The sequence below is a fragment of the Excalfactoria chinensis genome, chromosome 1 (genome assembly GCF_039878825.1).
Source record: "Excalfactoria chinensis isolate bCotChi1 chromosome 1, bCotChi1.hap2, whole genome shotgun sequence".
NCBI classification, from domain to species: Eukaryota; Metazoa; Chordata; class Aves; order Galliformes; family Phasianidae; genus Excalfactoria; species Excalfactoria chinensis.
This window is the reverse complement of record NC_092825.1, coordinates 93,450,263-93,464,280: the sequence shown is the minus strand read 5'-3', so window position 1 is coordinate 93,464,280 and position 14,018 is coordinate 93,450,263. Positions and strand designations below refer to the sequence as shown.

Below are 14,018 nucleotides of genomic sequence, written 5' to 3'. Positions count from 1 at the left end.
TCAGCAGAAGACATTCCGCCCTCCTCCTTGTATTGGTCGGGACCCGGGCATTGGGGAGTCAAGTCGAAGGAGAAAGAAAAGAGATTTTTGCATTAGTATTCTATGAAAGCCTTACTGTCTGCAGAACAAATTGATTGCTACAGCGTACCTGTGCTTGGCACCACTGCTGTGAAAGAAAGGTATGGTTGTAATCTGTTTTATTGTATTACATATTGTGACACTCCAGGAATGCTTAACATTCAGCTCTTCTGTGGCACGTGCTAGAAGTCTAAGTAAAGAAAAATATGTGCATGAATGAAAAGTATGTGAGCCTGTCATATCTGCAGCTTTGTTTACTACTAAGAACTCAGTAGCCCCTGCTAACGAGGCAAATTTATGGTATATGCCAATGGCAACGTAAGAAGATTGGCAATGGAGTTCTCTGTTTTATTTTCAGTTATAGCTGTGTCAGTAGTGGCAACGTGACTATACAGATAAAATTCCAGTTAATGCTTTAAGGTGTGTGTGTGTGGGGGGGAAAAGGGCTTGGTTTAACTTTTATTAAGATGATAAATGAGAAATATATTTGAACACTGATGTGTTTGCCTCTTTAAATGAAAATAGCTTTTTTTTTCCCCACTAGATTTTTTTATCAGCTGCACTGGTCCTGCATCTGGGGGCTGGGAGGGAGGAAGGTGGCATGTGAGGGAATGTACAAAGGCAGGAAAATCTTAGATGTGCTGGTGCGATAAGCAGAACTGGAACGTAGCTGAGAAAAGTATTAGAGTATTTGAGCCTTCACTTCTCCCACCACACACCCCAACCGTGTAAACATGCACCCATTTTTTTTTAGCAAGAAAGCCAGTGCTATTCATTTTCTCAACTCCATTGCAGACTTCACACAATTGATTCCCTGGTTTTATAGATGCTTAGCTGATCTCAGTTGTGTTTGCAAAGTATGAAGTGCGCTGTTAATAAGATTCAGGCTGTTCCACAGAGGGCTGTGATTAGAGCTTCATTCTTGGCATCACTAAGTTGTGTTTGTGATTATTTGGATGTTTGTTTGTGGTCATTCCAAAACATCTGAAGTATCTGCTCTGGTCATGTAGATGTTTCCAACTAATCAAGTTCAGGACAGGTGGCAGACTTGTTCCGGACATTCAAATCTGGATGCAGAACTAACCTAATAACTTGATGAGAAAATGAAAATCTATCTTTCCCAGTGTGTTGTCACTATACATAAACCATGGAGGTATCTGTGACATTCTCTCTCTGTTCATTGTCCTGGCAGGTGACAAGTAAACGGGTTCCTTTAAGGAAATGAAAGACTTGGAAAATGCTGTATGCTGAAGAGCAGTCATGCACTATAATAGTTACTTCCGTCTTATGGCCTTGCAGGCTTAAGATTAACACTTTATAGGTGCGTGGTATATTTATGGGTTATTTGCTTGAGCTTACATTTTACACCTCGCAGGGAGTGTGAATACAGCCTTATGTATGTAAGTCATTTATCATCTAGGTCCTTTGACAGCTAAGGAAATCTCTGAGAATCCCAGATGCTATGCTGTGATTGTTTGTACTCAAATGACTAATTTAATTAAAACTAATTAGTCAAAACTTATTTATTCACAGCAAATATTTTGTGAGTGAGCTGTTTTTCCCCCAGAGTTCTTTTGGAAAGCCATATAAGTGCCTGTTGTTAACAAATGGTGATAGAAATGGCTACACAACTTCCACAGCAGATCGTAAAATAAAGGGAATGGGTCATTTTAAACAAAATTTTGAAAGTTAATAACAGTGTTGCTGTAGAAACAGCTAAATTGCACCTGAAATTCTGCATTCACTTCTTGCAGACTAACCATTCAGTGGAAAGTTCTGAAGGAAGTGTTAAACACAGAGCAATGCAGCATTTCGATGCAATTAACTTTTGTTCATAAATAATTCAACCTGTGACTTTAAACTAAGGATTGAAGGAAAACAAAATGACGTGATGAAATCCAAGTCCTTGAAAACATTTTTACCAGCCTGAGACTGTTTTGAGACTTCCTATAAATCCTCTTTATTTATTTATTTATTTATTTATTTTTAGTAGATCCAGTCATGTGTGTTATGGTTGTAACTCTTCCCCTACCCTGTAATTTTCCCCCCATCATTCGTCTATCAGTGGTGATGTGAAGTAGATTCTTTAGTTTGCAGATAAAAGTGGGAAGAGTGTGTTTTTGATAATCTCAGTTGTCCTAGTGTTGTGGAGTGTGTCAGCATGGGTAGCATGTGATTAGTCTGAGTTCATTTTCTTAAAGGGGAAGTAGAAAGCTGTTTGCAGAACGAGAGCATACACTGCCAGCTTTACTGAATCAACATGCTTGAAAACAGTAAAACCTGCATGATGATTTTGGAATACGGTGTGCCCTGGAGTGGTCTGCTCTATTAGAATACCACTCTTACGATGGAGGCAGGCAGTTGATTCCACCACTGATTGACTATGTAGCGCAGTCTTTCCTCTGGAGATATTTAAACAAGTTTTGAGCAGGAGTTGATGCTTGAGCGTGTTGTTGGGTGGGGCAGATTTTAGTAGATGGTTTGGGTTTAGGTGCTTTTTGAACAGTAGCTGTGCCTTCCCTGAGCCTGTGAAGTGCCAGTTGCCCACATCCACCCCCTGTCCTTCTGTTAGCATGCTTTTTGCGTTGGTAAAGAAGAGGAATTTGAGATGTTGCATAACTTTTCTAAGTAAATAGATCGTGTGTGTGCAGATATCAAAGACAGTCTTAGTCAGTGCTGTAGCTACCAGATTCCTCTTAATGCTGAAGGCAGTTGTGTAATTAACAGCCTTGTGTACTGAACTGAGACCGCTGCTAAGCCTCTTGAGGGAATCATTTTGTCCCTAAAAATTAAGTGTTGCTGACTTCCCATTAAAGTGATGGGGGAGGATTTTTATAAGCCTTAATAAAATGAATCTGAACATTATTTTTCCTGACTACTGGACAAAGCATCTGCAGTAGTGGATGTGGTTTGAGTGATTGATTGAAATGGAATCATTAATAAAAGGGTTGCTTCCAGGGGCAACTGTGCTAAGGTAGGAAAGTGAAAAGCTGTGCTTAAAAACACTTTTGTGTGTTTTTAAGATGTTCTCTTGATGTAATTGTTGAAAACGTTGTGACTTGTTCCTATTACTAGTACGAATACCCTATTGGGGTAACAGTAAATGGTTTAGATTAGATGAGGTGATGAATATTCTTTGATCCATCTTTTCTCTTGGAAAACTTTGAGCTTGTTAAACAAGTTCCAAACACTTAACTTAGTTTTTATTGTATTTTTTCACCCTCTTTGATTGAATCTTTGCTTCTGAAGCATCAACCTAATTAATTAATAATTAACTAATTAACTGCTTATGAGTAGATACGGGATTTGGAATACTGCTACTCTTCCCAGCCTTTGCATGTTTTGCAAACCCTACGGCAGTCATTCAAGGTGTTTTCTCTCTCTCATGCAAAGGGGAGCTACAATGGATATCTGAAAATTCTACAAGTGAATTTCCATGGTAACCATGTTTGGGTTTTTTAAGTGATATTAGCCAACTTAGAAACTTTTTGTATGAGTAGAACTTCAAGAGCAATTTAAAATGCATGTTCTTTGAAGCCAGTCTTGTTAGCTCCGAGATGGAATTTGAGATTATAAGAACTACGGGGAGAAATATTTAATATTAGTTATTAAGGGGTGAATATTCTTCCTATCCTTTTGACTCTTTTTAAATGGAAGGCAAATTCATTTTGCCAGACTGAAGTTCTAGTCACTCGTGCAGTGTCCACAGGAACCTCAATCAAGTTTGGCATGATTCAGTGTTCCAGAACCTGGGCAACACTGAGAAGTTCTGTAACTCTTAAGAAAGACACCTGAATGAATTTGCTTGCTCTGTCAGCTTCACTCACCTCTCCTTTGCAGCTCTACAGCATGGACTGCCAGAGTTGTGTTTGTTTACTTGTACATGTAAATGAATGCACAACCTGTTTCTAATCCGAGAAATCCAATGCTGAATGCACTGCAGCTGAATTAGGCCAACAAAAAGCAAACTGTGGCAGCTTGCTAACGCAGGGAAATACAAATGGATCTGTTGGGGAAGGAAGTGCTTAAAGATTTGTATACACATTTATATATACTTCATTTTGAAAGGGCCTTGCTTCTGGATAAAAAGGACTTACTGCTCCTGGGTTATCAGCTGCTTCTGCGGTCCTTCTAGCTTCAATAAACTCAGCAGACATTGGCCACAGTAGACAGATCTCTGAAAAAGAGGAGAAAACTTGTGGAATGTGCATTGCTGTTTGTTAGGTGTTCTGTTTTGGTCAGAAAGAGGTGTGTTTTCTTGCACTCTAATAGTACCCATAAGCTTCCAACATGGTTTAGAGCCATAGAGTGCGCTTGATGAGAGATTCTGGTGCACAGTGGAGGAGTAAAATTACTATAGTCTGTGTGTAGCAGCAGCCTAGTATCAGATGTTTAGATGTCAGATGATTGAAATAGGTCTTTGGCAACTGAGATGCTTCTTACTTGTCATTAGTTTGCTTTTTGTGAGTGGGCTTTTTATATCTTACACGTAGGTAATATAGAATTGAATTTTTTTAGTTCACTGAAGTCATGGATAGTTTGGGATTATTTACAGCATGAGCCTGGAAAACAAAATAGGTAGTTCATGAGAATTTGTTTTATGGTTGGGAATGGTGCCTAATGTTTGCAGCTTGATGGTGGGGTATAGTAAGGCTCTTTGTTTTTTAAATAGAGCTCCTAAATTGTGGTTAGATTAAAGGAAAAGCTACTGCTCAGGATGCTCAGCTTCAGGCACTTTCTTCTCAGATTTTATTTATTTATTTATTTATTTTGCCAGTACTGTCATTTTGAGAAAGAGAAAATCATTTCGTGGAAGGGTAGTTCAAATGCACACTTTCCATAATTTGCAAGCATGGACTCTTGCAGAATTACAGCTGACACTACAATCAGTGGAGGGAAAATGTCTCCTATTAACAGTTCCGTGTTTCTAAGAACACTTCTAGTGCACTCCAAGGCTTATGGAGTCACTATGTCAAGGGGTTCTTATAGCATCCAGCTAGCTGTGATGGAGTGCAAGACAATTTGTAATTAAAAATGACTGAGCTTTACTGTGCACAAATTAAACTCAAGATCAAATTTTCCATTCAAACAAAGAAAGATGTTTAATGAGAAGTTTTAGTGGCTCTACCTGGAAAAGGAAAGATCTTACTTGAATATCCTTACCAAGTAGTTGAAAGTTTGTGCAAAACTGTTGTAAATACTACTATCTTTCTCATGATTGATCTGTAAGGAATATGGATAGAACTTGATCTTGAAAAATATCTATTTGCTTTAAGGTAATCAAAGGCAGATAAGCTGATTAATTGGAGGGGAAAAAAATGTATGTTGCATTAAGATATATTAGCAAAAAGGCATATGTTGTTTGTGCTCCTTTAAACTGTTACATCAGACCGTTGACAAAACCAATTTGCTTTCAACATTCATTTTGCTTCTCATACGTAAAAGTAAATTAGAGTTCAGTTTATTTAAAATTTTCATTTTGGAATTCCTTTGGTGTTATAGTCTGAATTCCTGGATATATAAGATGTTTTACAATAGTAATTATGCTATACACTGTATCCCAGCAAGTGTCAAGCACAGACAAACCTGCTCCCATAAACCTGGCGGAATATAAAGAATGCAAGTGGAATTAGCATCCCAGTAGGTTATTCTTGGTAAGCCAAACTGTTCACCTTTAGAAAAGTGCTACAACTGAAATCTTGGTTTGTATGATTTAAAGATAAGAGCAGAGGGGCTTTGGAAGGAAGTAAGGCTAAGTTTTGTTTGCAGTGAAACAGAAATCAGACCTAGTAAACCCAATCTCCCTAATTTGATGACTGGGAGGAGAAAGTATGCTTTAAAAAAAGAAAGAAATAAATACAGAGCACGTGCAGAAATAAGCCTGCTGTTTGGGTTCACAAGGCTATCTCATTAAGGCAGCTGAGACAGAAGGCTTTCTTTGTTTCATTGAACTAGGTCTTGAGTTTATGTTTAACTATTCCCTGGGACAGGTACTTTCTCTGCTTTAAAGTTCCTCTTCAGAAATTTCCGTGTTCATGTTGGCTTTGGCACTGGTCTCTATTGTGATTAAATAACCAACTGTTGTCATCTTGATAATCAGTTTTTCTAGGAGCAATGTTTCCTTCCCCTGTGCTGGTCTTTCTGGTCAGTCTTCCGTGTGTGCTCACAGGAATGAATACAGCTTGCAACAGGGTAGAGATATATTCGTTGTACCAGCCGAGGATGGGAAAGAGCTTTTCTTAACGTTTTACAAGCAGCAGCACAAGAGAAGGGGAGCCCTTTTGTGGTGTATTTTAGCCTTTCTGCACCCCCTTTCCCATATTGTTTGGGGTGTTGTTTTTTTTCTTCATCCAAGGGGAATAGAAAATGCATTTATTTTGGATGCCAATTCAATGGCTTCTTCAAATTGTTGGCCAGCAGAACTCACATTATTGATATGCTTAGCATCTGACAGGTACAGAAACGTAGGACAAACAGAGATGGCCGTGATTTTCTGACGAAAGGCAAGCAGCATACATAACCTCTGGTTTGTTGGAGCTACTTCAGTGGAATTTGGTTAATTTTTATTATAATGACTTGTGAAGTGCAAGCCTTGAGAGTGCAGCTGTTTTGGTTTATTTTCATCTGGGGAGCAGTGCAAAAACATAATGGATTTCCTGTGCGAGAGGTGCCTGAGTAAACAGTTTGTACAAACATGAGCATGGAAGAGGGACATGATAAGCAGTTTGTCTATGTGCGCAGAAATGAAGGGGTTACTAATGTCTGTAGAACTCGAATGAGAAATTTTAGACCACATCTAGTGCAAGAGAAGAACATTTGAACTTGGAAGTGAAGGCCTATATGGGCAGCGTCTTGAAGGAAATGATTACAGTAACGGCTGTGCTCTGTGTAGTGCAGAATGGTGGTTTGTTGTTTTTATGTAGGGGGGAGGGATGATGACTAAATGAAGGTAACTGTTAAGGAGAAAGGAGAGAACAAGTAACATCTTAGAAAAGCAGTGTGCAATGTCAGCCTTGTCATGAGTAAGTGGACAGCAGTAATATCAGAATAATTATATTACCTGATTACTTCTTTTTTTCTAGGACAGGTTAAGAAAACCCATCACCTCTGTTTTGGCGTGTTACCCCTTACCAGCTTTTTCAACGCTTACACAGTGATCAAGCTCTGATATTATCAGAAACTAACTCCACAAGTATGACCAATTTTAGGGGAGAACTAAGTCTAGTCTCTTGAAACATCTTTTACTTCTAAAGGAAGACTTGTTTTTATGAGCTAATAGGAAAGTCATCCGTTAACTCCCTGTTAAATTTGTTCTCCGTTTTCTGTTTCTACATTCTGATTTAATGTATTTATTTTTGGCAGGGTGGAGTGAAAAGCAGATTCATAGAGCTCCAGCACTGATGCTTTCAAGGTATGAGTTTCTGACTGCGAACTTGCAAACAAACTTACTACGCTGCATATTTATTTATTTATTTATTTATTTATTTATTTTTGCTTCACATCTAAACCATGCTATCTTTGGTCCTTATCCTTCCTAAGAATTCTGAGTCAGATTATAGTTTATTTCACATGCCTGGAAAATTTTTGGTCTGAGATTGTTAGGTTGGCATCTGCTGTAAGCATCCCAAGAAGCTGAAGATATGATCAACTGACTACTGGAACTTCTGACCTTCTCTTGATAAACAGATTTTAAATTGTATTTGGTTGTTTCATAAGAGTAGGGGCATTTCCCCTCCCTAAGCTATTCCCTACTACTTTTCTTCTGTTGCCCTTTTTGACTTGTATCTCTGCTGATCCACTGTCATTTGCTTCTGTGTTAATTTGGTATTTGTGAGTCACCTATCAGTTCATTTAGGTTGTGCAGGTATGTGTGAGCTTGAACTTGTGTTGAAAGATACCACATTGATGTTATCTTAAGTTCTTTGGTATCATTCACTGGCCAAGTTTAGCAACAGAGGAAGAATGAAAACCTCTAGCTTTATGGCTTTATTCTTTTAACCACTCTAAAAACAAAACAACATACAATATTTAGTAAGAATATGTGCAGCCAATGGAACTTATCTTTTATCTTCTGGTCACTGACAGTGCCTTACTATATACTGATTCGGAAAACACTGGAGTTGCTTATTGATGGTATATTGAGCCGGGAAATGATTCTGTCAAGGAAAGATGGCTTTATATAATACAAAGGACATGGGTTGTGACCCATCAGCTGTGCTCCAATCTCTACCAGGGCAGACTAAGATGAAAATAATATCTAGCCTGATTAGCTAAATTGACAGAGTGGTGGTTTTGTATGCTGTTAAATAATGACTTTATACTATACAGTACATAGGAGACTTCAAGTTGCATGAACTGTCTTTATTTACTGTGTTTTGACATAGAGTTCCCTTTTTTTTTTTTTTTTTTTTTAAATGACAGTTTCCTTCTCTCTGTACTTTACCAGTAGGCATTAAGTAAAACAGCCTAAAATTATAATTACAATTCTGGGTTATTCCTGTATTGTTCCCCACTCCCTATGCAATGCTAGAAAGGTTTACAGAAAGGAATCAACCATCTTCCCCATATTGCCTTTATTACTGCTAGCTTAAGTTGTTAGATTTCCAGCATGTGGCAAGACAGATCACCTGCTATGGCAGTTGTGTGTTGAGGAACTGGCAAGCTGGAATAATCATTCTGGTCTAGTTTAGAATAGGAAATCTTGTTCTATGCCCTGAGTAATAACTGATTATGTTACAAATTGCATTCAAATCTTGAATGTGACAATGCTTTCATTAAGTTGTAGAGCTCCAACTTGACGAGTCAGGCCTCTAATACTGGTGATCTATTACTGTTTTTCAGTATGAAGTGTGTCCATTTATCATGTGCCTAATTCTGCAATATAAAGATGTGTTGCATAGAATTTGATGCCTGTAGTGCAGGGATCTGTATGTGTGCATGATTTCTCCATCGTTTTGTTATCCTATTAAAATCCATGGTTCTGATTTGTCAGTAAAAATAAGTTTATGAAAAGAAAAAAAGACTTGAGTTACTGTTTCACCATTTGTCTAAATGTTATTTCAACTTTAAAAAAGATATCTAGATTTGAAATTTCACATAAACATGAAAACGGACTTTTTTTGTTTTTAAACTGACATAAAAATAGTGTCTTTATGGATTTAGGCAGAGCAGCCAGCCAGTGCTTCAAGATCATCAGCTTCTGTGGACTACTTAACTGAGCTGATCAGAAAGAAGCACTCTCTTCACTGTGCTAGCTGACATTTTGGTTTTGTTGTTCTACTGGCTAACTGTTCATTCATTGTAGTTAGTCATTACCCCCTTTTAAAAGGCAGCACTCACCAAATAGCTTGCATTTACATCTTTAGGCTCTCTTTGCTGAGAGCTTTGCCTCTGCCCATTAGAGTCTTCTGAAGGGAAATAAAATAGAATTTTATTTCAGACATGAAATGTCTGTGTTGTCACGGTAAGCAAAAAAGACTAAATCATCCACTGCCCATTGATAGTAGTTTACTTATATCCCTTTGACTTGAAAAGCATGCAGTTTGATCCCAAATTCAGAAGTAGCTGAAGCCCCCTGCTCCTGTGGGGACTGTGGGGGGTGAACCCGTATTTAGCAGGAGGAGATTAAGAAAAATAGAGCTGCTGACCTGTTTTAGTTCAGATTAATCTTCATAAAAAAAATCAAGTGGAAAGTTGGTAATATAAGAAAAGGCCTGCTGTGATATTGCAACTGACTTATTTACAAGCTCGATTGAAGTAGAAATACTTTTTGTGCATCAGACTTCTTTGGTGTGCATTAGACTTCAAATAGGCTTGATTTAAAACATTTTTTAACTATACCATGTACAAACAGGTATGTTTCTATGAGTGATTTTGGATGTAAGATACCTTGTACATTTTCGTGTGTGTTTGGTTCGCAGAGAAAGTGTCATTAACTTGCAGATGGTGGGTGAGCCTCTGATGTTCTTAATCTTGAATCATAATCGTTGCTTGACATTTGTACATATGTGTATTCTTTTTCCCCTTCCTCACACTTGAGTACAGTGGGAAGCTTTCTTAGCATTTTTTAGTGTTGGAAAGCAAGAATTTGCATTTTAGCATACCTTCTTCCATGTTGCTCAAAGGGGTTAAAAAAGGGTTAGCAGAATGTTATTGCCCTAAGGTCTAAAATTTAACTCAGTTTGATCTTAAACAGAGACTGTTTTAGGATATCACGGGTCAGTGTTGAAACCTCTAAACTGTTGTGCTGAGAAGCTTGCATACCAGCTTCAGGAGTGGTTTGTGTCTGGCTGTAGTAACTCAGGTGATACTGTGGCACGAAAGAGTGGCAATCTAATCCGTGTAAAGAATGTTATTGAAAAGGAGCCTTCTTAAGCTGACACTGTTTTTCTGTCCTATTCCTTTAAGCCTCTTCATTAGTGACTGAGCCAACCCAATCAAATGGCTAATGTCATATTTGTACAGAAAGTAGATGGAGAATAGAAATCATTAAATGTGTTAAAATAGAAACATGGTGAAGATGGATGTGTGATGACAATGTTTTACTGCCATGTCTGAGATTCCCATGTAGAAGTTAAGCAGTTTATCCCTAAATGAGTTCCAATAAAAGCTTTATACCAACATGAACAGACCTATTCATAGGCATAGCGCTATCTAAATATAATCTGCTCCCAGTCATGTCTAGACTAACATCAGAGCTGTGCTGGATAAGCCATACTGTTCTTCAGGTTACTAGAAGGAGCGCCTTATCTTTGTGATGGTGATGCAGGTTTGAATGTTGTCTGACTGTGTGTTGCTCAGTACACCTTTTTTTTTTCCTCCTGTTTGTGTCAGAAGGTGTCTGTTGCACATGACCAGCAAGATAAATATTTTTCAGCACATGCTTCAAGCTTGGAGAATGTATTAGTGGGTGAGTGGATGGATAGGTCAGTATATGACTTCTTCCGTTTCTAACTGTTCTCACTCAGCTTCTGAGTTTTAATGTTTCTTTTAACTGTTGCTGTAGTGTTTAACCTGTTCATTTGCACTGTATTCAGTATTACCTGCCTAACTTCTTTTGTTAATGTAAACAAGCGGAGATCAGCTGTTCTTAAAGGTGGGGAGTACTTAAACCTAGGATGCACCAATGTAAAGAAAGCATAGTGGTATTTCTGGTAAGTATATTAAGAGGGGGGGAAAAAAACAACAAACAAGCATCACCAGGAGCTTTGATCAAATGCCAGCTCTTACATCAGTCCTCTTTGTAATCTTTCTTGCTGATCTGTGACCTTGACCTTGTGTTTGTGTTTGTATGTCAAATCTATTTTAGGGATGGACAAACTAAGTTCAGTTTAGTAGGATTTATACTTCAGCTTCATAGGTCGCCTCGGTATAATATAAAAATACTTTAATTGTTCTATTTGTGTGTATAAATTATGCATACGTGTAGATGGGTAATATGCAATTTTGAAATTTTTCTTAAAGGCATCTTCATCTGACCACTAAAGTCTTCTTTGTTCAAGAGATGGTCTGTCTGGTTTTCTTCTTAGGGAATCTCAACAGCTAGCAGTGCTTCTGTTGTTTGCTTTGGACTGAAGTGTGGTTTGACTTGAAAAAGTAGGCTGTGTCCTTTGTCCTACATGCTTCTCCAGTAGTCAGACCTCTCCACATGGAGAATGGTGAAGCAATTGCTCAGCGGTGGCATTATGGTGGTTCCTTTGGTGACACTGAGTCCCTTAGTCCTACTTGCCCATTAGGAGCTTTCTGTAGGAGTGCTTGTGTTAGTGGAAGGAAGGTGATGAGCAAGCAGCTGAAAGTCCATGGAGTCATGTGCTTTGGCAGCAGCTTCACTCTTAAATTAAGCAAATTTCTGTAGAACCATGTTTTTAAATACATCTAAATGTGCAGCTTCTGAACCAGCCTGTTTTATTTATTACTGGATTTAATCACGGTGGCTGAGATTGACTTTTTCCTACAGAATGATGAGACTTGCTAGCAGCCAGTTAATGATTTGCTGGTGCTACAAGCATTCAACAGGGTTCTTGGGCACAGGTGTAATTTTAGAGGTATGGTAACATGGAAGAGAAGCTGGTTCTGTAACTAGCATTGCAGGCATATGACTTTATAAAGACTTAATGAAGTTGTTGGTTTAACATGCACTTTGAAAGGTGGTCCCAAGTTAGCTGATGCTTACATTTAAGATGATGGGGTTTTTTAATTAAAAAAAAAAAAAACAACAACAAAAAACACTTTTTTTATTAACTTCTTTTCTGTTGGCTATGTTCTTGTATGTAGAAAAACACATACTTTGTTCAAAATGGATTGCACGTCTATATTGTGTTGTGTAGTTTTAATATGGGTATACATATACACATATGCGTAACTGTTTTTTGTCTGGTAATGATAGTCATTTCTTGTTATTTTGCAATTACTTGCTTTATATAGCTCTCGTTTAGGTCTGTCTTTCACGTGTTAGTTAAACCTCTTTTCTACAATTTCATAACAGCATGGCATCTTTCTGCTTAAAATGGTTGTCATTGTTTTTTAACATAAAATTTGAGAAATTATTTCAAGCTGTTTCCCTTTGTATCAAAGGGTAGTTAACCATTTCCCCTTGCCAATGTTCTGCTATTCTTACAGTGGCTTTTCAGCAGCTATACGAAGTAATAGTTTTCATTGTTTTTTAGCTAAGACAGTATTTTAGTTGTTCCAGTTTGACTTGAGGCTTAGGTCAATGTAACTCGTGGCCTAGGCTGAGTTGCAGCACAATTCCTAAGGTCTGAGAGTGTTGTTAACTAATCATCTCTATACATCTGTATGACTTAAAAGGCTTTCAGTATTTTAGTTGGAAATCAATATGAGTATTTTCAGATAAACTCTGGCACAGTTTAAAGATGAGGAATTTCTGTGACATTCTTCACAGAATAGTGTTAGCTTTTTCTCCCCAAGTTTCACTTAAACTTGTTCTTATGTTATAAAGTCATTTCTGTTGATGCTATTGCTACTTAGGAGAAAAAAAAAATCAATTTTGTAATTGTAATTGAACTAGAAAAAACCTTCTAGTTAATGCAGGCTTTTCCTTTTCCACTTAGCTGAAATTATATGAGCCTTTTTATGTGTCCTTAGCCTTTGGAAACATGACCTACAAAAGGCTCAAGTCTCATTAAAACAGAAACAATATTGTCCTTTCAGTTAAATGAAAAAAATATATATCATATATGTGTATATATATATGAGATTCATTTTCATTTATATATATCTCAAATATCTATAAATCTATCTATATATCTCAAATATATATTTATATTTGAGATTATACATAGGTCATTTTGGAAGTACTGCCTCCTTTTATTACTGTGGAAATTACAACAGATACAAAGAGCACAGTAACAGTATTTGAGCAAATTCTCAGCTACAAAACACTATTTTTCATCATTTTTTCAACATTTTTCAATATTTTTCAAGACCATCAACCATGCATTTTCACCAGTGATAAGCAGGAGCCTGTATGCAATACATGGGAGGGGGAAATCTCTTCCAGCAGAGTTGACTCACTGCTTTACAGCAGCTGTGATGGTGGTGTTGGTTGGAAAATGTGGCCTATACAATAAATTTTTCATCAGCCCCAAGATGTGGAAGACAGAAGTCACCAAATCTAGACCATGCAATTGGTGTGGTGGGACAGAGTAGCCAAGACTGGCAATGTGCTCCCCAGTCTTCAAACAGATAGGGGGCCTGGCATTTTTGTGTTGCAGGAGAATGGTTATCTTCTTCTCTGGCCTGACTCTGGAAGTTCAAGCCTTCAGCTTAGACAGTGTTCCAATGCAATGGTCAGAATTGGTTTGTCTGGGTTTCAGGATATTGAGTAGAATCCCCCCTTTCCTATCGCAACAGGCAGCACACATCCTTTTACCCACTGAATCTTGAACTTTTTTTTTCAGTGGGGAATTCACCTGTTGTTA

At 37.7% G+C, this 14,018-nt stretch overlaps 1 protein-coding gene across 4 annotated transcripts in view; it reads left to right on the top strand.

The window, feature by feature from the left end:
• Positions 1-14,018, top strand: part of NRIP1 (nuclear receptor interacting protein 1) — a 65,863-nt gene that overhangs the window by 38,377 nt on the left and 13,468 nt on the right. For 3 of the 4 annotated variants that reach the window (XM_072341006.1, XM_072341021.1, XM_072341012.1), the window contains exon 3: positions 7,441-7,489. The exons of the other annotated variant lie outside the window; for it this stretch is intronic. The gene's annotated coding sequence lies outside the window, so the exon portion shown is untranslated. The remainder of the gene's footprint in view (positions 1-7,440; positions 7,490-14,018) is intronic. 4 annotated transcript variants of the gene reach the window in all.